The 25,000-nt window shown below is 43.4% G+C and overlaps 1 long non-coding RNA gene across 1 annotated transcript in view; it reads left to right on the plus strand.

Annotated features, from left to right (window-relative positions):
* The window catches only part of LOC121856492, a 40,935-nt gene extending 17,898 nt beyond the window's left edge, over positions 1 to 23,037 (plus strand). Inside the window, exon 3 of the long non-coding RNA XR_006086990.1 lies at positions 22,631 to 23,037. This is a non-coding gene — a long non-coding RNA (uncharacterized LOC121856492). The remainder of the gene's footprint in view (positions 1 to 22,630) is intronic.
* The last annotated feature ends 1,963 nt before the right edge of the window (positions 23,038 to 25,000 follow it).

A 25,000-nucleotide genomic window follows, 5' to 3' on the forward strand; every position in this document is an offset into this window, starting at 1 on the left:
TGGTGAAGGTGAGGGAGTGGAGGGTGAGGGAAGGTAGGAGGGCAGTGGGGTGTGAGGGGAGAGAGTGGCGGTAAGGGAAGGTGAGGAGAGAATGGTGTAAGGAAGGTGAGGGAGAGGTGGTAAGGGAAGGAGGGAGAGGATGTAAGGGAAGGAAGGGAGAGAGTGTGGTGGAGGAAGGTGAGGGAGAGATTGTTAGGGGGTGAGGGAGGGGATGGTGAGGGAAGTGAGGGGGAGGGGTGAGGGAGAGGATAAGGGAAGGTGAGGGAGAGGATGGTGTGGAGGTGAGGGGAGAGATGGTAAGGGAAGGAGGAGGGAGGGTGAGGGAGAGGATGGTAAGGGAAGGTGAGGGGAGGGATGGTGGGAAAGGTGGAGGGAGGGAAGGTGAGGGAGAGTGTGGTTGGAAGGTGAGGGAGAGGGATGTAAGGAAAGAGGGAGAGTATGTAAGGGAAGGTGAGGGAGAGGATGGTAAGGGAAGGTGAGGGAGGGAGGATGGTAGGGAAGGAGGAGGGAAGGGGTGAGGAGGAGAGGAAGGTGAGGGAGGAGGATGGTAAAGGGGAAGGTGAGGGAGGGTGAGAGAGTATGGTAAGGGAAGGTGAGGGAGAGGATGGGGTAGGGAAGGTGGAGGGGAGAGGATGTAAGGGAAGGTGAGGGAGAGGATGGTAAGGAAGGTGAGGAGAGGATGGAGGAAGGTGAGGGAGGGGAAGGTGAGGAGGAGGATGGTAAGGGAAGGTGAGGGAGAGGAGGTATGGGAAGGTGAGGGAGGGAAGGTGAGGAGAGGATGGTAAGGGAAGGTGAGAGAGAGGATGGGGAGGTGTGAGGAGGATGGTGAGAGGAAGGTGAGGGAGTAGGGAAAGTGAGGGGAGACGATGGTAGTGGAAGGTGGAGAGGATGGTAAGCGAAGGTGGAGGGAGAGGATAGGAGGGAAGGAGGGAGAGGATGGTAAGGGAAGGTGAGGGAGGGAAGGTGAGGGAGAGGATGGTGAGGGAAGGTGAGGAGATGGTAAGGGAAGGTGGAGGGAGGGAAGGTGGAGGAGGGGATGGTAGGGAAGGTGAGGGAGAGGATGGTAAGGAAGGAGAGGGAGAGGATGGGTAAGGGAAGGAGGAGAGGATGGTAAGGAAGGTGAGGGAGAGGAAGGGAAGGTGGAGGAGAAGGATGGTAAGGAAGGTGGGGAGGGGAGGGAAGGTGAGGGGAGAGGATGGTGAGGGAAGGTGAGGAGGAGATGGTAAGGGAAGGTGGAGGGAGGGAAGGTGAGGGAGGGATGGTGGGAGGAAGGTGGAGGGAGAGGATGGTAGGGAAGGTGAGGGAGAGGATGTTGTATGGAAGGTGAGGGAGGGAAGGTGAGGGGAGGAGGATGGTGAGGGAAGGTGAGGGAGAGGATGAGAGGTGGAAGGTGGAGGGAGAGGATGGTAAGGGAAGGTGAGGGAGTATGGTTAGGGAAGGTGAGGGAGAGGGATGGAGGGCGTGAGGGAGAGGATGGTAAGGGAAGGTGAGGGAGGAAGGTGAGGAGAGAGGATGGTAAGGAAGGTGAGGGGAGAGGATGGTGAGGGAAGGAGGAGAGGATGGAAGGGAAAGAGGAGAGAGATGGTAGTGGAAGGTGAGGAGAGGATGGTGGGGAAGGTGAGGGAGAGAGTGGTGGGAAGGTGAGGAGGGAGGGGTGAGGAAGGAGGAAGAGGATGGTAAGGGAAGGTGAGGGAGGGAGGTGAGGGAGAGGGATGGTCAGGAAGGTGGAGGGGAGAGGATGGTAAGGGAAGGTGAGGGAGAGGAGTGGTAAGGAAGGTGAGGGAGGATGGTAAGGAAGGTGAAGGAGGGAAGGTGGGGGAGATGGTGAGGGAAGGTGAGGGAGAGGATGGTAAGTGAAGGTGAGGGAGGGTCAGAGGAGAGGATGGTAAGGAGAGGATGGTAAGGGAGAGGAGGGTGGGGAAGGTGAGGGAGAGGATGGTGGAGGGAAGGTGAGGGAGAGGATGGTAAGGGAAGGTGAGGGAGAGGATGGTAAGGGAAGGTGAGGGAGAGGGGAGAGGATGGTAAGGGAAGGTGGAGGGAGATGGTGAGGGAAGGAGGGAGGAAGGTGAGGGAGGATGGTGAGGGAAGGTGGAGGAGAGAAGGAGGATGGAGGGAGGGGTGAGGGAGAGGATGGTATGGGAAGGTGAGGGAGGAGGATGGAGGGGTGGGGGGTGGAGGGAGAGGGATGGTAAGGGAAGGTGAGGGAGTGATAAAGTGAGGGAGAGGATGGTGAGGGAAGGTGAGGGAGGGAAGGTGAGGGAGAGAATGGCGAGGCAAGAGGGAGGATGGTGGAAGGGGAAGGTGAGGGAGGGAAGGTGAGGGAGAGGATGGTAAGGGAAGGTGAGGGAGAGGGGATGGTGAGAGGAAGGTGAGGGAGAGGATGGTGGAGGAAGGAGGAGAGGATGGCAGGAAGGTGAGGGGAGAGGATGGGAAAGGGAAGGTGAGGGAGAGGATGGTAAGGGAAGGTGAGGGGAGGGAAGGTGAGGGGAGAGGATGGTAAGGAAGGTAGGGAGAGGATGGTAAGGGAAAGTGAGGGAGAGGATAGGGAGGAAGGTGAGGGGAGAGGATGGTAAGGGAAGGTGAGGGGAGAGGATGGTAAGGAAGGTGAGGGGAGAGGATGGTAAGGGAAGGTGAGGGAGGATGGTCAGGGAAGTGAGGGAGGATGGTCAGGGAAGGTGAGGGGAGAGGATGGTAAGGTGTGGAGGAGGGAAGGTGAGGGGAGAGATGGTAAGGGAAGGTGAGGGAGAGATGGTAGGAAGGTGAGGGAGAGGATGTAGAGGGAGAGGATGGTAAGGGAAGGTGAGGGAGAGGATGGTAAGGAAGAGGGAGGGAAGGTGAGGGAGAGGATGGTGGAGGGAAGGTGAGGGAGAGGATGGTAAGGAAGGAGGGAGGAGGTGAAGGGAAGGAGGGAGGATGGTAAGGGAAGGTGAGGGGAGGGAAGGTGAGGGAGAAGGATGGTAAGGGAAGGTGAGGGAGAGGATGGTGGGGAAGGTGAGGGAGAGGATGGTAGGGGGGTGAGGGAGGAGGATGGGTGGAGAGAGGGGAAGGTGAGGAGGGATGGTGGAGGGAAGGTGAGGGGAGAGGATGGTAAGGGAAGGAGGGAGAGGATGGTCAGGGAAGGAGGGAGAGGATGGTAAGGAAGGTGAGGGAGGGAAGGGGAGGGGAGAGGATGGTAAGGGAAGGTGAGGGAGGGAAGGAGGGAGAGGATGGTAAGGGAAGGTGAGGGAGAGGATGGTCAGGGAAGGTGAGGGAGAGGATGGTCAGGGAGAGAGAGGATGGTAAGGGAAGGTGAGGGAGAGGATTGTCAGGGAAGGAGGGAGAGGATGGTAAGGGAAGGTGAGGGAGAGGATGGTAAGGGAAGGTGAGGGAGGGAAGGTGAGGAGAGGATGGTAAGGGAAGGTGGGAGAGGAGAGGATGGTCAGGGAAGGTGGAGAGGATGGTCAGAAGGTAGGAGAGGATGGTAAGGGAAGGTGAGGGAGGGAAGGGGAGGAGAGGATGGTAAGGGAAGGTGGGAGGAGAGGGGATGGTAAGGGAAGGTGAGGGAGAGGATGGTCAGGGAAGGTGAGGGAGAGGATGGTCAGGGAAGGTGAGGGAGAGGATGGTAAGGGAAGGTGGAGGGAGGATGGTGGAAGGGAAGGTGAGGGAGAGGGGATGGTAAGGGAAGGTGAGGGGAGAGGATGGTCAGGAAGGTGAGGGAGAGGATGGTCAGGGAAGGTGAGGGGGAGGATGGTAAGGGAAGGTGAGGGAGAGGATGGTAAGGGAAGGTGAGGGAGAGGATGGTGAGGGAAGGTGAGGGGAGAGGATGGTCAGGGAAGGTGGGAGGAGAGGATGGTGGGAAAGGTGAGGGAGGGAAGGTGAGGGAGAGTGGGGAAGGGGAAGGTGGAGGGAGAGGGATGGTCAGGGAAGGTGAGGGAGAGGATGGTGAGGGAGAGGATGGTAGGGAAGGTGAGGAGAGGATGGTCAGGAAGGTGGAGGGAGAGGATGGTAAGGGAAGGTGAGGGGAGAGGATGGTAAGGGAAGGTGGAGGGAGGGAAGGGGAGGGAGAGGATGGTGAGGGAAGGTGAGGGAGGAGGATGGTCAGGAAGGTGAGGGAGAGGATGGTCAGGGGAAGGTGAGGAGAGGATGGTAAGGGAAGGTGGAGGGAGGGAAGGTGAGGGAGAGGATGGTAAGGGAAGGTGAGGGGAGAGGATGGTAAGGGAAGGTGAGGGAGATGATGGTCAGGAAGGTGAGGGGAGAGGATGGTCAGGGAAGGTGGGGAGAGGATGGTGGGAAGGTGAGGGAGGGATGGTGGAAGGTGAGGAGAGGATGGTAGGGAAGGTGAGGGAGAGATGGCCAGGAAGGTGGAGGAGAGGATAAGGGAAGGTGAGGGAGAGGATGGTAAGGGAAGGAGGGGAGGGAAGGTGAGGGAGAGGATGGTAGGGAAGGTGAGGGAGAGGATGGTAAGGGAAGGTGAGGAGAGATGGTCAGGGAAGGTGAGGGGAGAGGATGGTCAGGGAAGGTGAGGGGAGGATGGTAAGGGAAGGTGAGGAGGAAGGTGGGAGGGAGAGGGATGGTAGGGGAAGGTGAGGGAGAGGATGGTCAGGGAAGGTGAGGGGAGAGGATGGTCAGGAAGGTGAGGAGAGGATGGTAAGGGAAGGTGAGGGAGGGAAGGTGAGGGAGAGGATGGTAAGGGAAGGTGAGGAGAGGATGGTCAGGGAAGGTGAGGAGGGGAAGGTGAGGGAGAGGATGGAAAGGGAAGGTGAGGGAGAGGATGGTCAGGGAAGGTGAGGGAGAGGATGAAGGGAAGGTGAGGGAGGAAAGTGGAGGGAGAGGATGGTGGAGGAAGGTGAGGGAGAGGATGGTAAGGGAAGGTGAGGGGAGAGGATGGTCAGGGAAGGTGAGGGAGAGGATGGTAAGGGAAGGTGAGGGAGAGGATGGTAAGGAAGGTGAGGGAGAGGATGGTAAGGGAAGGTGAGGGAGAGGATGGGGGGAAGGTGAGGGAGGGAAGGTGAGGGGAGAGGATGGTAAGGGAAGGTGAGGAGGGTGAGGGAGAGGATGGAAGGGAAGGTGAGGGAGAGGATGGAAGGGAAGGTGAGGGAGAGGATGGTGAGGGAAGGAGGAGGGGATTATGGGTGAAGGGGTTGGTAGGAGGGGTGGATGAGGAGGAGTGAGGGATAATGTGTCTTTGGTCCGACTGAAAGATATAAAGATGTTATTATTATTATTATTATTATTATTATTATTATTATTATTATTATTATTATTATTATTATTATTATTATTATTATTATTATTATTATTATTATTATTATTATTATTGTTATTTTTGTTATTGTTGTTGTTGTTGTTGTTGTTGTTTATATATAAGGGTATATTTATACAGTATATGTTGTCTTGTTTGTTTACATTTGTGATATTATTTATTCCTTTGGACGTTGTTTATATGTGAGCTTTTGTTTATTAATGTGAGCTTTTGTTTATTCATTGTGGAGCTTTTGTTTATTAATGTGAGCTTTTGTTTATTCATGTGAGCTTTTGTTTATTAATGTGAGCTTTTGTTTATTCATGTGAGCTTTTGTTTATTAATGTGAGCTTTTGTTTATTCATGTGAACTTTGTTTATTCATGTGAGCTTTTGTTATTCTGTGAGCTTTTGTTTACATTTTATGAACTTTTTATATTAATGTGAGCTTTTATTTATATTTATGTGAGCTTTTCTTAAGCATGTTAGCTTTTGTTTATTCATGTGAGCATTTATATATAGATGTGTGATCTTGAGTGCTCTCTCTTCACCTGACTCACTAAAACTGATGGTAATAATAATTATCATTCATTTTTACCTGTTTCCTTACTTCCGTTCTTCTTCATCATTGTCTTCGTCTTTTTTTATGTTTGGTTCTTTATTCACTATTTTCTTTCATTTGGTTGAGTTTAATAATATATTTATTTAATTTTTTTTTACTAATTTTTTATTTTTCTTTATTTCTTTTATTGGTTTATTTATTTTTTTTTTTTTACGTTTCTGTTATTATTTCTTTTCTTATTGTTTCTTATTTAAGGTCAGACTTGTCTATTTCATATTTATTTAAGTTTTATTATCCTATTTTACTATTATTTTCTAGATGTTTCTGCTGTTTAATTTTTTTAGGGGTGGGGGGTGTTTCTGAACCATTTTGCATGATTCTTAAGTCTTTCCCTCTGTACTTCACCTTCTCCCTTCCCTTCCCTAAATAAATTCCCTCTTCCTTTCTAAAAATCCCCTTCTCTGAATAATTAACCAAAATATTAAATAATTATAACGATATAATCAATAACTTGGTCTACCTCATTCACTCACTGCTACAATCATCTTTATAACACAATACCTGTGTGAAGTTTAATTATTACATATATATACTGTATATCTATAAGACCTTGCCTTAAAACAATCACCTGATAATTTGATATAGATATAAGACCTAAGTTGGTTTAGAGCACGAGGTGCAACACCCCCGTGATCTGTGTCCAGTCCGTGTGAACGTTTGTTGTTATTGTCTAATGCTAAAACGTTCTGTATTTGTTTTTGTTCTAGGAGGAAGGGTGACTCCTTGTTATCAAAATATTTTAAAGTATTGTGAAAACGTTTGTCATCCTTTTAAAACGTTTGGGTGTAAAGCATGGTGTATACAGAACGTTTGTGTGTGCAGAAACTCTCCTCACTTTTTAACTTATATTCTGGAGAACGTTTCATTTTCTTCTTATGGTTGTTGAAGTATTAAACGTCTTCAGAAAGTTGTTGAACGTTAGAGATCTTGTTTCTGTATAACATCTTATCTATTTTCAATATTTTCACTTATTACGACATCAAATTTAATCAGATCTATTATGTGTAAAATCACATACTGTAGTGCTGAGACAGACGGCTGTTGGGTGTTGCCACTAAGCCTGGGTGTACCAGTACCCCGGGTGTCGCCCTGTGTGGTTACCCATCATGTGTTGTCGGTATAGTGTAGGTAGTGAGTGTTGGGTGGTGTAACACTGTATGTTGCAGCGGAGCGCCACAACCACACCCTCTGAGACACTCGACACACAAGACCAGCTGCTGGAGAACCAGGTCCGGTATGTGTGTATATCGTCTCCTCTTCCTCCCTCCTTCCTTCCTCCCTCCTCCTCCTCTTTACCCTTCATCCATCCATCCTCCTTCACGCCCTCATGACTCCTTCCTTCCCTCACCATATCACCCTTCCTCTCCTCGCCTCACAATCCTCACAATCCCTCCTCCTCCTCCTCCTCCTCCTCCTCCTCCTCCTCCCGCCCCTCCTCCCTCCTCCCGCCCCCTCCTCCCGCCCTTCATTCTGCTCCAATACTTCTCCCAATATCAACACTTCTCTCTCTCCCTCTTCCTCTCCCCTCACCAAGTTCTGTCTTCCTCTCTTTCTCCCTTCCCTCTCTCCTCTCCCATCCTTCCCCCCCTCCCCCTTCCCTCCTCACCCTCTCAAACCTCCACCATCACCAAGACCCCCACACTGACCCCACCATCACCAGGACCCCCACACTGACCCCACCATCACCAAGACCCCACACTGACCCATCACCAGACCCCCACTGACCCCACCATCACCAAGACCCCCACACTGACCCCCCACCATCACTAAGACCCCCACACTGACCCATCACCAAGACCCCACACTGACCCCCCACATCACCAAGACCCCCACTGACCACCACCATCACCAGACCCCACTGACCCCCACCATTACCGGACCCCACACTGACCCCACCATCACCAGACCCCCACTGACCCCCACCATCACCAAGACCCCACACTGACCCCCACCATCACCAAGACCCCACTGACCCCACCACCAGGACCCCACACTGACCCCACCATTCCCCACCATTACCAGGACCCCACACTGACCCCACCATTACCAAGACCCCACTGACCCCACCATCACCACGACCCCACACTGATCCCCACCATCACCAGGACCCCACACTGACCCCCACCATCACCAGACCCCCACACTGACCCTTACCACCAGGACCCCACACTGACCCCCACCATCACCAAGAACCCCACACTGACCCCACCATCACCAAGACTCCCACTGACCCCCCACCATTACCAGGACCCCACACTGACCCCCACCATCACCAGGACCACCACACTGACCCTCACCATCACCAGGACCCCACACTGACCCCCACCATCACCAGGACCCCACACTGACCCTACCATCACCAGGACCACCACACTGACCCCCACCACTCACCAGGACCCCCACTGACCCCACCATCACCAGGACCCCCACACTGACCCCCACCATCACCAGGACCCCACGACCCCCCCACCATCACCAGACCCCACACTGACCCTACCATCACCAGACCCCACACTGACCCACCACCATCACCAAGACCCCACTGACCCCCACCACCCCACACTGACTCTACCATCACCAGGACCCCACACTGACCCTACCATCACCAGGACCCCACACTGACCCACCACCATCACCAAGACCCCACACTGACCCCACCACCATCACCAAGACCCCCACTGACCCCACCATCACCAGGATTCCACACTGACCTCTTACCATCACCAGGAACCCACACTGACCCCCCACCATCACCAAGACCCCACACTGACCCCCACCATTACCAAGACTCCACACTGACCCCCACCATCACCAGGACCCCCACACTGACCCCTACCATCACCAAGATTCCCACACTGACCCCCACCATCACCAAGAACCACTTGACTCTCACCATCACCAGACCCCTGACCTCCCACTAGACCACCACACTGACCCCACCATTACCAGGACCCCCACACTGACCTCCACCATCACCAGGACCCCACACTGACCCTACCATCACCAGGACCCCACACTGACCCACCACCATCACCAAGACCCCACACTGACCCCCACCATCACCAAGACCCCACACTGGCCCCCACCATCACCAAGACCCCCACACTACCCCCCACCATCACCAGACCACACTGGACCCCACACCATTACCAGGACCCCACACTTGCTCACTCACCAGGACCCCACACTGACCCCACCACTACACCCCATCCCAATACAAACACTCACTACTTGAGTCTATCATGATACTATTATAACTATTACACACACACCCGTAGTGAAGGTGTGTGTGTGTGTGTGTGTGTGTGTGTGTGTGTGTGTGTGTGTGTGTGTGTGTGTGTGCTGCTATATCGAAATGAACCTTTGAGTGGAAGCTGTGTTTTTGGTCTGTGATGACGGCCATTTATCTGTATTCTGGTCCTTGGGCACTTAGAGGTGAGAGAGAGAGGGAGAGGGAGAGAGAGAGAGAGAGAGAGAGAGAGAGAGAGAGAGAGAGAGAGAGAGAGAGAGAGAGAGAGCTAAAAGGAGGATGGAGGAAGAGAAGGCAGGACACACACACACACACACACACACACACACACACACACACACACACACACACACGGACAGCACATCACTCACACACTTACATCATCACTGCAGCATCCCCATCCACCCTACCAACATCCCCTCATCCATTCCTACTAACATCCCTCATCCACTTCTACTCTACATCCTCCCTCATCCATTCCTACTAACATCCTCCTCATCCACCCCACTTCACATCCTCCCTCATCCACCCTACCAACATCCTCCCTCATCCATTCCCTACTACATCCTCCCTCATCCACTCCTACCATCCTCCCTCATCCATTCCTACTAACATCCTCCTCATCCACTTCTCAACAACACCTCCCTCATCCACCCTACTAACATCCTCCCTCTCCACCCTACTACATCCTCCCTCATCCATTCCCTACTACATCCTCCCTCATCCACTCCTACTAACATCCTCCTCATCCACCCTACTCACATCCTCCCTCATCCCCTTCCCACATCCTCCCTCATCCTCTCCTCGACAACTAGAGTCACCCGTCATCCATTAGAGTATCGAGCTCCATCATCCACTTCCTTTCATCACTTAACACTATACAAGATGGTGTCAAGTGTTTATCTAGAGTCCACCAGTACTTTTTCTAAATCATGTGTACAATGTTCACTTTCTCTTCACTTTCTCTTGTACATACATGAGAACTTATGCACGTTTTCTTCTGAACTTTCCCTGATACATACTTTCTACACACTGAGCAGTATAGTGCACATGTACAGTATTTTAGAAACTGGACATGCGAAGTTTTCCATATACTGTGCATTACAATGTACAGTCCTTTACTTTCTCTTGTACGTAGATACTTACATGTCCTTACTGTACATTATAGATAGTACACATGACACAGGTTACTGCTCCTGTATTGTGCACAACATGTCTTGTACCTGAGGTCAATTTGTTTGTAAGTTCAGTACAGCGTGAGTACCAATGACCAACACACTGCACAGTACGAGTGTCTCTGGTCTTGAGCACTTAACGTGTGTACACTTATCACTTGAGACATTGTTCTGACCGACACACACACACACACACACACACACACACACACACACACACACTTGAGGTATGTACATTTACGGACAATGTTCCTGTACACTTCCTGTTGGAAACAGTACCGAACACACAGGGAGGTACACACAGGGAGGTACACACAGGAGGGAGGTACACACACAGCTGTTTGGAGAGTGCAGGGAGTTCTGATCGTGAGTGTACACGTTAGGTATCCATGTGTACATTGCATCACATCCTGTACAGTATAATTTCAGGTTTGTGTACACTATACACTAATACTAAAATACAGTGATTCTACAGTATATTAGCGATACATTGATACACGAATACAGATGTGCTGCGTTTACGGGAATACAGTAATACAGTGTAATACAGCAGCAACGGACTGCAGCCTCAGTACAGTAGGTAGTTGAGTACAATTTTGTGAAGACTGAGTACAGTACAAGGTAAGAGAGAGTACTGTAGTGACCCTCATAGTGAAATAGAGTACTTAAGACATTTATAATAGTACAATGTAGTACGTAAGTCAGAACATAGTGTTTAATAATAGTTTATCACTGTTTGAGTCACTATAAAAAGCAATGATAGTTTAGGTCACTTATAAGTACAACATAATGTTAAAGTCACTTATAATAGTACAACATAATGTTAAAGTCACTTATAATAGTAGAACATAAAGGTAAAGTCACTTATAATAGTACAACATATATGTAAAAGTCACTTATAATAGTACAACATAATATTAAAGTCACTTATAATAGTACAACATAATGGTAAAGTCACTTATAATAGTACAACATAATATTAAAGTCACTTATAATAGTAGAACATAATGGTAAAGTCACTTATAATAGTACAACATAATGTTAGTCACTTATAATAGTACAACATAATATTAAAGTCACTTATAATAGTACAACATAATGTTAGTCACTTATAATAGTACAACATAATGGTAAAGTCACTTATAATAGTAGAACATAATGTTAAAGTCACTTATAATAGTATATGTTTTATTCACTGATAATAGTACAACAACGTTTAACTTCCTTCACAAAATACAAGTGTCACCTTCTGTATCAAGAAATACATTTAATTCCTTCAGTAAAAGTTTTCTTAATTATTCAACTTATTTATCTGAGAAATAATGTAGCTTATTATATGAAATACAATAATATACAGTATACATTACTTTATACAATTGATAGTATAGTTTGTTTAAGAAATACACCACTTTAAGGAAATAATACAATAATACAAGACTTTAAAGAAAATACAATTATAATGAGTTTACAGATGGACCTAACAGCTGCAAATAACACTGATTTATCAAACATTATCTTATACTGACTCACCATCCTCCCTGATTCACCATCTTTCCTGACTCGCCATCCTCCCTGACGCACGATCCTCCCTGACCCACGATCCTCCCTGACCCACGATCCTCCCAGACCCACGATCCTCCCAGACCCACGATCCTCCCTGACCCACGATTCTCCCTGACCCACGATCCTCACTGACTCACCATCCTCCCTTATTCATCGCTCTCCCTGACTCACCAGACTCCTTGACCCGGCTGGTGAATCGTCTGAGTCAGTCTTAAGTCTAGTCACCCTTTGGTTCTGAGTCAAGGACGCGGCAATGACTCACCCTCTGAGTCCTTCCTTAATCATCTCTAAATAATTGGTTGTCTGATGATAATAATTATAATCTAAAAACCGAGTATTATAATTTACATCTTTATTGAGTCATTAATTAAGTCATTGTTTACTTTTTTTTAGTTTTAATTAATTTATGATATTTTGTTAACCAAGTCTTCTGTTAACCAAGTCTTTTGTTAACCAATTCTTTTGTTAACCAAGTCTTCTGTTAACCAAGTCTTCTGTTAACCAATTCTTTTGTTAACCAAGTCTTCTGTTAACCAAGTCTTCTGTTAACCAATTCTTTTGTTAACCAAGTCTTCTGTTAACCAATTCTTTTGTTAACCAAGTCTTCTGTTAACCAAGTCTTCTGTTAACCAATTCTTTTGTTAACCAAGTCTTTTGTTAACCAAGTCTTTTGTTAACCAAGTCTTTTGTTAACCAAGTCTTTTGTGAACCAAGTCTTTTGTGAACCAAGTCTTTTGTTAACCAAGTCTTCTGTTAACCAAGTCGTTTGTGAACCAAGTCTTCATAAACGATTTGATTTGATTTGAAATTTGTGTTTTCGTTTTAATTTTTTTACCAGAAAATTGATTTTTTTTACCATTTTCAATTTGATTTTTTTCCCATATCGATTTTATTTTATTTTTTAACATTTTTTATTTGATGATAAAATTAGTATTGTTCACTGTGGTATGTTTTTGTTTTGCTTATTCTTTAATTTATTTTTTATTAAAATTTTTATTTATTTATGATAAGAAATATTGTTTTTAAAATTTATTGACATTTGCCTTTTTTTGAGAATAATTTTTTAATTTATTTTCCATTTATTTGTTTATGGAAATTTATGATTGGATTTATATCATAGTATTTTTTATTTATAGTTTTGTTTTGGTTACTTAATAATAATATTTTCTAAAACTATTTTACCTAATTATTTACTTATACTGTAATTCTTTTACTTATTAATTCAGTTTATCATTACATTATTTATTTTGCTTATTAATTGATTTATTTCATGGTTACAATAAGCAATTTATTTTACTTAATAATAAATTTCTTATTAACTTATTTCCAAGATACTGTATAATTTGTTTTACTTACATAATAATTTACTTACAAATTCACTTACTAATTTTCCTACCTATTAATTTACTAAGGAATATATGATTTCTTTCGTCAGTCAGTCCAATAAGTTCACTCTAAGGAGGTTGTCAGTCCAATAAGTTCACTCTAAGGAGGTTTGGATCAGCTGTTTGGGTTTGTTTACATCTGTACTCTACTCTCTCTCTCTCTCTCTCTCTCTCTCTCTCTCTCTCTCTCTCTCTCTCTGTTGTTGTTGTTTGCCTTCCAGTGTTTTATGTTTATTTTTAAATAATATTGCTTGTATTTGTTTTATTTATCTTGTTGTTTTCTAAAGTGTTTTATTTTTCTCTTCTGTAGGTACTATGGTGCTTCTTGTTTTGTCAATATTGGGATTTTTATTTTTTTAATTTTTTTTTTTTTTTTTTTTTATATTTGTTGTTTTTGTTGTTTTAATTTATTTTTCTGTTTTTTTTTTGCTAATTTATTAATATTTTTTCACTTTTGTTAATTTTTAATATTTTTATTTAAATTTGAATGAGTTTTTTGAATACATTTTTACAATTTATTTCAATATTGTTTTTCTTTTTCATTAATTTACTGTTTTGAAAATTAATGAGTGAGCTGTTTATTATTATTATTATTATTATTATTATTATTATTATTATTATTATTATTATTATTATTATTATTATTATTATTATTATTATTATTATTATTATTATTATTATTATTATTTTTATTAACGACATTTCCTAGATTGTTTCCCTTTTTTAAATAATTGTATTGATTAATTTCCTGTTTTGTTTATTTTTATTGTTTTTTGTTTTTGTCATAAACTTTTTTGCTTTATCCTTTTTCATTTGTGTTCACTTACATGTTTTTAATTTATTTTTATTGTTTTTGTTTTCACTTATATTTATTTGTGTACAGTATTTATTAACCTTTTTTGTTGTTGTGTTTGTGTTATATTTTATTACCATATGTTACCTTTAATATATATTAGTGTTTATTAATTTGTTCCTTTTTTATTATTTTAGTTATCTTTTTCGCGTTTTTTGTCATTATTATATGTTTATCATATATTATGGGTATCCCTTCTCCTCTCTTCTCTTCTCATTATTTTCTGTTATTCTTATTCATTTTTTATTCTATTTGTTGTATAAAGAAATTCTCAATCCACATTCACTAAATAATTTACGGTATGACTTCACATGTAAATATTTTTCCTAGAGAGAGTTTTTATTTCATTAACTATCGTCTACCTATTTGATAGTAGCTGTGTGACTGCTGTTAACTTAGCTGTGTGACTGCTGTTAACTTAGCTGTGTTATGTGTTCAACAGCCTCCAGTGGTGACGGGATGTTCATTTATTCAATTGTTCACTTTTGTGTTTGTATTTTTACGTATCTATATATTTCTATTTCTTGCATCATTTGAACGACAGATAAAATATTCAACTTTTTTTCTCATTTTAGGATACCAGAGTTAGTCATTTTCAGACCTCTTCTTCTGCATCATTGTCTGTTGCATGACCCGTGTTGGTAGTGCTGCATGTTGCATGTTGTTGTATCTGCCACCAGCCAGTGTTGTCAATGTCTTTTACCTGTTGATTTACATCTATATTGAACTCATGTGTTATATATACATGTAATATAATTTGTGTTATATTAATGATATAAGTAGATAGCTTATGTATATAACTCTGAGACATATCTTTGCTAATTAGTTATATAATAGGGATCTTACTATACTTAATTATTATAGATATAGTGTAGTATAGATGTGATACAGATAATATAGGTTTTAATATACAGTAATTAGTACGTTATCTTCCCTAACTTATTATAAGACAGATGAAAGAAGTTAATTAAAAACGTTTCCAGAACTTATCTTGTAAATTACTTATTATTGTTGTTATTATATATTACCTTATATCCCCTCATCTTATTATTCCCTATATTAATTCTCTTCTTTATCAATTATACCTTTATTCCTTTAATATATCACGTAATATATTTTGACCTTCCTACCCGTGTTTTCATCTACATATATATATTTGAATATTTTTGTTAATTTATATATCTGATAATAATATTTTCAGTGTGTCTTTACATATGTATATGATAATTGTTTTTAATCTGATCGCATTATATAAGTCATTTATCCTCGCTATAACGAACTAACGTATAATGAGACCCTGTATATACAAATACAGTCTACTCAAGTTATAATGTAGTCTCATACAACAAAATTCCTCGTTATAGCGTAAAAAGAAATACTTAATATTACATTATGCCCACATATAACAATACCTGGTTATAACGTACCCCCATATAATGCAACCCGGTTATAACGTACTCCCACATATAACAAAACCCGGTTATAAAGTACCCCCCATATAATGCAACCCGGTTATAACGTACTCTCCCATATAATTCAACCCGGTTATAACGAACTCCCCCATATAATGCAACCCAGTTATAACGTGCCCCCATATACAAAACCCGGTGCACCCCTATATAACAATACCTGGTTATAACGTACCCCCATATAATGCAACCCGGTTATAACGTACTCCCACATATAACAAAACCCGGTTATAAAGTACCCCCCATATAATGCAACCCGGTTATAACGTACTCTCCCATATAATTCAACCCGGTTATAACGAACTCCCCCATATAATGCAACCCAGTTATAACGTAATCCCCCATATAACTCAGCCCGGTTATAACATACCCGCCTATAACGAAACCCACTAACAACGTACACACCTTCAACAATAACCCACTTATAACGCAACCGTCTATAACGAAACCTGACTACAACGAATAAAGAATTCCCTTACCATCACAGTGTACCTTGCCATAAACGTTCATCCATCCGGTTATGACTAATGGCTTCCGGTGGTATAAAAGGCCTCTGACACAGCCATTCTTCACACAACATTCCGTCTATATTTCAACCCGGTGTTAAAAAATGACTCCTTTTATGAGACTGGTGACAACGTGGTGAGGAAATCGGTAATGTAACGTGGATTTATTAAACAGTGGAAGGGTGGTGGTCTGTTTGTGTTTGTTTGTGTGTTTGTTTAAAAAGCCTGCCTGTGTGTGTGTGTGTGTGTGTGTGTGTGTGTGTGTGTGTGTGTGTGTGTGTGTGTGTGTGTGTGTGTGTCCTGTGAGATAACTTATCCAATCACTCATAAATCCTCACAAGCGTCACTCATGGTTCTAACTCACTCACTAACTACTAAGAGTGTGTGTGTATGTGTGTGTGTATGTGTGTGTGTGTGTGTGTGTGTGTGTGTGTCTGAGTTTGTTTGTTTGTGTTTGTGGATCATCTTCAGGTTAATTGCTACGCTTTCTATATAATTGGAAGGAAAAAAAATCATATATTTGTTATTTTCTGTGTGAATAAAATATATATATATATTGTATAGCTAAAATTAGCATTTTCATGAACTTGAGTTTGGGGGATGATTGGGAAGAAAAATTGGGTGAAAGAGAGAGAGAGAGAGAGAGAGAGAGAGAGAGAGAGAGAGAGAGAGAATTATTTGTTAGCTTGTGGACGTTATAAATAGAGAGTTTTTTTTGGTCATTTTCCCCCGAGTGGCAGGGAGAAATGTTGGTGGAACGGGGAAAAATAAGCCAGGAAGATGACGTGTTATTGTTGTTATTTTGGGCTTATCTTTAATACTGGTATATGAGTAATACCTCAACGAGCGTACACACACACACACACACACACACACACACACACTGTATACCACAACTACAAAGTTTTTATAAAGTCTGGTTGCAATTTTACACTATAGTAACTTAATATACACATATAAATAAACTGCTAATATCACATAAAAGACAAATTTAAATACCACTTTCCAAACACTTACTGCATATATTTGTAACATAATCAATAATACACACAAAAAAAAAATATCTATACAAAATTATGTTGAAAAAATATGACACAACGGACGAAGGATTTTGACAACCCTACCGAGACAACAGGAATCACAGTGTTCATTCTGAAATTCATTGTTCACCCCATGTATAGATAGTTTCTTTGAGTTACTTTACATACAACACTACTGAGGTATAGGAGTACACCTAGGCTTGGTAAAACAGTGTGTGAGTTTTTTGAGTTACTTTTTTTACATACAAGCACTCACTGAGGTATAGCAGTACACGTAGGCTTTGTAAAAACAGTGTGAGTTTCTTTTGAGTTACTTTACATACAACACTACTGAGGTATAGCAGCACACGTAGGCTGCAAACAGTGTGAGTTTCTTTTTGAGTTACTTTACATGCTGCCAACACCACTGAGGCATATAGCAGTACACGTAGGCTTGGTAAACAGTGTGAGTTTCTTTGAGTTATTTTTACATACAAATTACTGGAGGTATAGCAGTGGCTATCGTAGGCTTGGTAAACAGTGTGAGTTTCTTTGAGTTACTTCACATACAACACCACTGAGGTATAGCAGTACACGTAGGCTTGGTAAACAGTGTGAGTTTCTTTGAGTTACTTCACATACAACACCACTGAGGTATAGCAGTACACGTAGGCTTGGTAAACAGTGTGAGTTTCTTTGAGTTACTTCACATACAACACCACTGATGTATAGCAGTACACATAGGCTTGGTAAACAGTGTTAGTTTCTTTGAGTTACTTTACATACAACACCACTGAGGTATAGCAGTACACGTAGGCTTGGTAAACAGTGTTAGTTTCTTTGAGTTACTTTACATACAACACCACTGAGGTATAGCAGTACACGTAGGCTTGGTAAACAGTGTTAGTTTCTTTGAGTTACTTTACATACAACACCACTGAGGTATAGAGTACACGTAGGCTTGGTAAACATGTGAGTTTCTTGAGTTACTTTACATACACACCACTGGAGGTATAGCAGTACACACGTAGGTTTGCAAACAGTGTGAGTTTCTTTTGAGTTACTTTACATACAACACTACTGAGGTATAGCAGTACACGTAGGCTTGGTGTGTTTGCGTGTGTTTCTTTGATATTTCACATACAACAATTGAGTGTATAGGAGGACACGTGTAGGCTTGGTAAACAGTGTGAGTTTCTTTGAGCATTTACATACAACACCCCACTGGAGGTATAGGGAGGAAGAACATCGGCTTGGTAAACAGTGAGTTTTGATACTTCACATACAACACCACTGAGGTATAGGAGTACACGTAGGCTTGGTAAACAGTGTGAGTTTCTTTGAGTTACTTTACATACAACACCACTGAGGTATAGCAGTACACGTAGGCTTGGTAAACAGTGTGAGTTTCTTTGAGTTACTTTACATACAACACCACTGAGGTATAGCAGTACACGTAGGCTTGGTAAACAGTGTGAGTTTCTTTGAGTTACTTTACATACAACACCACTGAGGTATAGCAGTACACGTAGGCTTGGTAAACAGTGTGAGTTTCTTTGAGTTACTTTACATACAACACCACTGAGGTATAGCAGTACACGTAGGCTTGGTAAACAGTGTGAGTTTCTTTGAGTTACTTCACATACAACACCACTGAGGTATAGCAGTACACGTAGGCTTGGTAAACAGTGTGAGTTTCTTTGAGTTACTTTACATACAACACCACTGAGGTATAGCAGTACACGTAGGCTTGGTAAACAGTGTGAGTTTCTTTGAGTTACTTTACATACAACACCACTGAGGTATAGCAGTACACGTAGGCTTGGTAAACAGTGTGAGTTTCTTTGAGTTACTTTACATACAACACCACTGAGGTATAGCAGTACACGTAGGCTTGGTAAACAGTGTGAGTTTCTTTGAGTTACTTCACATACAACACCACTGAGTATAGAGTACACGTAGGCTTGGTAAACAGTGTGAGTTTCTTTGAGTTACTTCACATACAACACCACTGAGGTATAGCAGTACACGTAGGCTTGGTAAACAGTGTGAGTTTCTTTGAGTTACTTCACATACAACACCACTGAGGTATAGCAGTACACGTAGGCTTGGTAAACAGTGTGAGTTTCTTTGAGTTACTTTACATACAACACCACTGAGGTATAGCAGTACACGTAGGCTTGGTAAACAGTGTGAGTTTCTTTGAGTTACTTTACATACAACACCACTGAGGTATAGCAGTACACGTAGGCTTGGTAAACAGTGTGAGTTTCTTTGAGTTACTTCACATACAACACCACTGAGGTATAGCAGTACACGTAGGCTTGGTAAACAGTGTGAGTTTCTTTGAGTTACTTTACATACAAATACTCTGAGGTATAGCAGTACACAGGCTTGTAAACAGGTGTATTTTTGAGTTACTTAGGAGGTATAGCAGTACACGTAGGCTTGGTAAAACAGTGTGAGTTTCTTTGAGTTACTTTACATACAACACCACTGAGGTATAGCAGTACACGTAGGCTTGGTAAACAGTGTGAGTTTCTTTGAGTTACTTTACATACAACACCACTGAGGTATAGCAGTACACGTAGGCTTGGTAAACAGTGTTAGTTTCTTTGAGTTACTTTACATACAACACCACTGAGGTATAGCAGTACACGTAGGCTTGGTAAACAGTGTTAGTTTCTTTGAGTTACTTTACATACAACACCACTGAGGTATAGCAGTACACGTAGGCTTGGTAAACAGTGTGTATATATTGGATTATTTCGTCTTATGTTATAACCTAAAAGATATTCATTTAAACTTTGCGAATGAAAACAATTTATTGGGATTTAAAGCAAAATATCGGTTAATTTGTATTTGAGAGAGAGAGTAAAAGAGAAAGAGTAAAAAGAGAAAATAAAGAGTAAAAGGAGAAAGAGTAAAAAGAGAAAATAAAGAGTAAAAGGAGAAAGAGTAAAAAGAGAGAGAAAATAAAGAGTAAAAGTAGAAAAAGAGTAAAAAGAGAGAGAAAATAAAGAGTAAAAGGAGAAAGAGAGTAAAAAGAGAGAGAAAATAAAGAGAAAAGTATGAAAGAGAGAAAATAAAGAGTAAAGGGAGAAAGAGAGAATAAAAAGAGTAAAAATAGAGAAAATAAAGAGTGAAAGGAGACAGGGATAATAAAAAAGACAATATAAAGAGAAAATAGAGTAAAATAAGAGAGAGTAAAGAGAAAGAGAGAGAGTGAGCGGGGTGGCTCTTCCCTCCCATCACCAGCTTATTGCTAACTTTGGACATCCAGAAGATCTCTCGTAAATTAGAATTAATATAGTGTGTAGACCGACCCACCGGGAGGGGGAGGATGGGTCACGTGACTACCACCACAACCACTATCACTACCACCACTATCACCACAACCACTATCACCACCACCACCACTACTATCACCTCACCACCACCACTATCACCTCACCACTATCACCACACCACCACCACTATCACCACACCACCACCACTATCACCACCACCACTATCACCACACCCTACCCAATTCTACTTTCATCTACCTAAATTTCCACCACCAACCACCACTCATCACCACGCCACCACCACCCACCACTATCACCACGCCACCACCACCACCACTATCACCACCAATTAACCACCACCACCACCAACCACCAACCACCACCACTACTACATCACCACCAATACCACCACCCACCACTATCACCACCAATACCACCAATTAATTATCACCACCACCACCAACCACCACTATCACCATGCCACCACCACCACCACCACCAACCACCCACGACTTATCCCCTGCAATTTAATTACCAATTATCACCACACCACCATCACCACCACACCATCACCACTATCACCACCACTATCACCACCATCACCACCACCACCACTATCCCCACCAATACCACTCATCACCACACCACTATCACCACACCACCACCACCATCACCACCATCACCACGCCACCACCACCACCAACCACCTCAACCACCACCACTATCCCCACCAATACCACTATCACCACACCACCATCACCACCACCACCACTACTAAACCACCACACCACCACCACTATCACCACCACAATTCATCACCACTATCCCCACCACCACCACCAACCACCAACCACTCACCACTATCCCACCAATACCACTATCACTATTAATTAATTATTAATTCACTACACCACCACACCACCACCACCACCACCACATGCCACAATACATCATAGAGCCATAACAGTGATGGGGCAGAATTGGATGTATTTTTCACTACGTGTTATTTGGGTAAAATTTTATCTATTAAAATTTTATTGAAATTTAATCTTTGTTGATATGAAACTTATGTTGGGTGATGTTTATATTTTTATTATGGAGTTATTATTATTATTATTATTATTATTATTATTATTATTATTATTATTATTATTATTATTATTATTATTATTATTATTATTATTATTATTATTATTATTATTATTATTATTATTATTATTATTTTCTCTCTTAGACTTCTACGTTATTCATTTTTTATACTTATTTTATTTCTTCATCTTTTCCTTCTCCTCCTCTCTTGCCTGTGTCCGTGTGTCCAGTTCTCAGTGTCCTATTAGTATTGTGTTCACGAGCTCTCTCTCTCTCTATCTCTCTCTCTCTATCTCTCTCACTCTCTTTATCTGTCTACGTGTTACATATCTCAACTCCCCCCCCCCTACGTGTCCCACATGTCCTACCTGGTCACGACTCTAACAGGCGACAAGAAAACACCATGTCCTAATGATGTATGTCTTAGTGTCCACATATTATAGGTTGGACACCAGCTTATCTCATTACACTGTTTCCTATTCCGATGTCCTAATAAGAGTTGTCTGGGTGGCCTTAACATGGATGCAAAATCACCATGTCCACTTTTTTCCTTCTTCCGGTACGCCATGTCAATTTCTGGTGTCCTCAACCTTCATTTCCTAATTCTGTGTCCCAATAAGCTATTATGTGGGTGTCCTAAACATGCAGAAGGAACAGGAAGATGTCCATATTTCAGGATATTATAGTATCCTTTGTATAACCTTATGTCCCCAAGTCCTCAAGTGCCTTTTCCCGGGTGTATGTCCCAAGAAATGTCCTAAACATATAAGTAGATGACTGCATGTCCCATTGTCCTGGCTTCAGTATGAATCATATACCCACATGTCTTTCCATTTCCTAATTCAATGTCCCATTAACACCTGTTTCTAGGTGTCCTTGATGAGCAAATTGGCTCTAATATGTCCTAAAACTGTGTCCGAAACTGTAATCTACTCCAGTGTCCCAATTATTTATATCTTGGATGACTTCGGCCCACATTCGGACACCGGCGTCTCCTATTTGTATTCCTTCCCTGCCATGTCCTAACCTTATATATCTCAGTGATCCATATTTAAGGTGTCCAAAACGTAGCTACACTTGGACCCCGCGATGTCCTGAAATTACTTTGCTCTATAAATTCTTTTCTTGGCTGTCTTCCCCATGTCCTAATCCCCTGTGTCTCAATAACACATTATCTGGATGTCCTCAGCCTGCAGTTGGACGCCAGCAAGTTAGAGTGGACACCGGGCCAGCGAGGCAATGAGACGCACCCTATGTCCATTTGTTCGTCTCAGTGCCCAGCCGGACACATCAAGAACTTCCAGGTGAGCTCACAATGCTAATCTCAGTCCTGATCTCACTATTATCACATTTAATCTCGTTTCTCTTCTCAGTAATCTCACGCACAATAGCCCTGATCTCAGTAATCTCACGTACAATAGCCCTGATCTCAGTAATATCACGTACAATAGCCCTGATCTCAGTAATTTCACGTACAATAGCCCTGATCTCAGTAATTTCACGTACAATAGCCCTGATCTCAGAAATCTCACGTACAATAGCCCTGATCTCAGTAATCTCACTTACAATCGCCCTGATCTCAGTAATCTCACGTACAATAGCCCTGATCTTAGTAATCTAACGTACAATAGCCCTGATCTCAGCAATCTCACGTACAATACCCATGATCTCAGTAATCTCACGTACAATAGCCCTGATCTCAGTAATATCACGTACAATAGCCCCGATCTCAGTAATCTCACTCTAAATCTCATCCTTGATCTCACTAATCTCACACTTATTCTCAGGATAAAAAGTAGCATTAACAAGTATCTGTCAGGAAAAAAGTAACACTAACATGTCCCTCTGTGAGGAAAAAAGTAACACTAACACGTACATCTGTCGGGAAAAAAGTAATAAAAGTAAAAAAAGTCTTGTAAAAAAAATAAAAAAACGCGTCTGTTATTTTGTCAGGAAAAACAAATGAAAAACAAATCACCTCGACACTTGTTTTAAGGGTCGCTGGTTCTATCCCGGGGCACTCCCATTTCACCCAGTAGTACTTAATTTTACAGTTGGGGAATTGAAGGCAGTCAAGTGCAGTACCGTCTACGTTGTCGCATTGTGTACAGTAAAACCTCGATATAACGGACTTACCTCTCCCTATAGTCCATTAAATAGAGGTTTTACTGTACCTGCTAGGAGAACCACTTACCACCCTGCTAGGAGAACCACTTACCACCCTGCTAGGAGAACCACTTACCACCCTGCTAGGAGAACCACTTACCACCCTGTTGAGAACCATTTACCATCCTGCTAGGAGAACCACTTACCACCCTGCTAGGAGAACCATTTACCACCCTGCTAGAGAGCCACTTTACTACCCTGCTAGGAGAACCACTTACCATCCTGCTAGGAGAACCACTACCACCCTGCTAGGAGAACCACTTACCATCCCGGTTAGAGAACCACTTACCACCCTGCTAGAGAACCACTTACCACCCCGGTTAGAGAACCCTACCACCCTGCTAGGAGAACCACTTACCACCCTGCTAGGAGAACCACTTACCACCCTGCTAGGAGAACCACTACCACCCTGCTAGGAGAAACCACTTACCACCCTGCTAGGAGAACCACTTACCACCCTGCTGGGAGAACCACTACCACCCTGCTAGGAGAACCACTTACCACCCTGCTAGGAGAACCATTTACCACCCTGCTAGAGAAACCATTTACCACCCTGCTAGGAGAACCACTTACTACCCTGCTAGGGAGAACCACTTACCACCTTGCTAGGAGAACCATTTACCACCCTGCTAGGAGAACCACTTACCACCCTGCTAGAGAACCACTTACCACCCTGCTAGGAGAACCACTTACCACCCTGCTAGAGAACCACTTACCACCCGCTAGGAGAACCACTTACCACCCCTGCTAGGAGAACCACTTACCACCCTGCTAGGAGAAACCATTTACCACCCTGCTAGGGAGAACCACTTACCACCCTGCTAGGAGAACCACTTACCACCCTGCTAGAGAACCACTTACCACCCTGCTAGAGAACCACTTACCACCCTGCTAAGAGAACCACTTACCACCCTGCTAGGAGAACCACTTACCACCCTGCTAAGAGAACCACTTACCACCTTGCTAAGAGAACCACTTACCACCCTGCTAGGAGAACCACTTACCACCCTGCTAGGAGAACCACTTACCACCCCTGCTAGGAGAACCACATCAACCCTACTAGGGAGAACCACTACCACCTGCTAGGAGAACCACTTACCACCCTGCTAGGAGAACCACTTACCACCCCTGCTAAGAGAACCACTTACCACCCTGCTAAGAGAACCACTTACCACCCTGCTAGGAGAGAACCACTTACCACCCCTGCTAAGAGAACCATTTACCACCCTGCTAGGAGAACCACTTACCACCCTGCTAGGAGAACCACCACCCCTGCTAAGAGAACCACTTACCACCCTGCTAGGAGAACCACTTACCACCCTGCCACTACATCTTCTTTTTTCTCTTTTCACTTTGTACACTTAGCCACTACAACTGCCCCCTTCTCTCTCTT

This window comes from Homarus americanus, unplaced genomic scaffold (assembly GCF_018991925.1).
Source record: "Homarus americanus isolate GMGI-L3 unplaced genomic scaffold, GMGI_Hamer_2.0 scaffold41751, whole genome shotgun sequence".
Lineage (NCBI taxonomy): Eukaryota > Metazoa > Arthropoda > Malacostraca > Decapoda > Nephropidae > Homarus > Homarus americanus.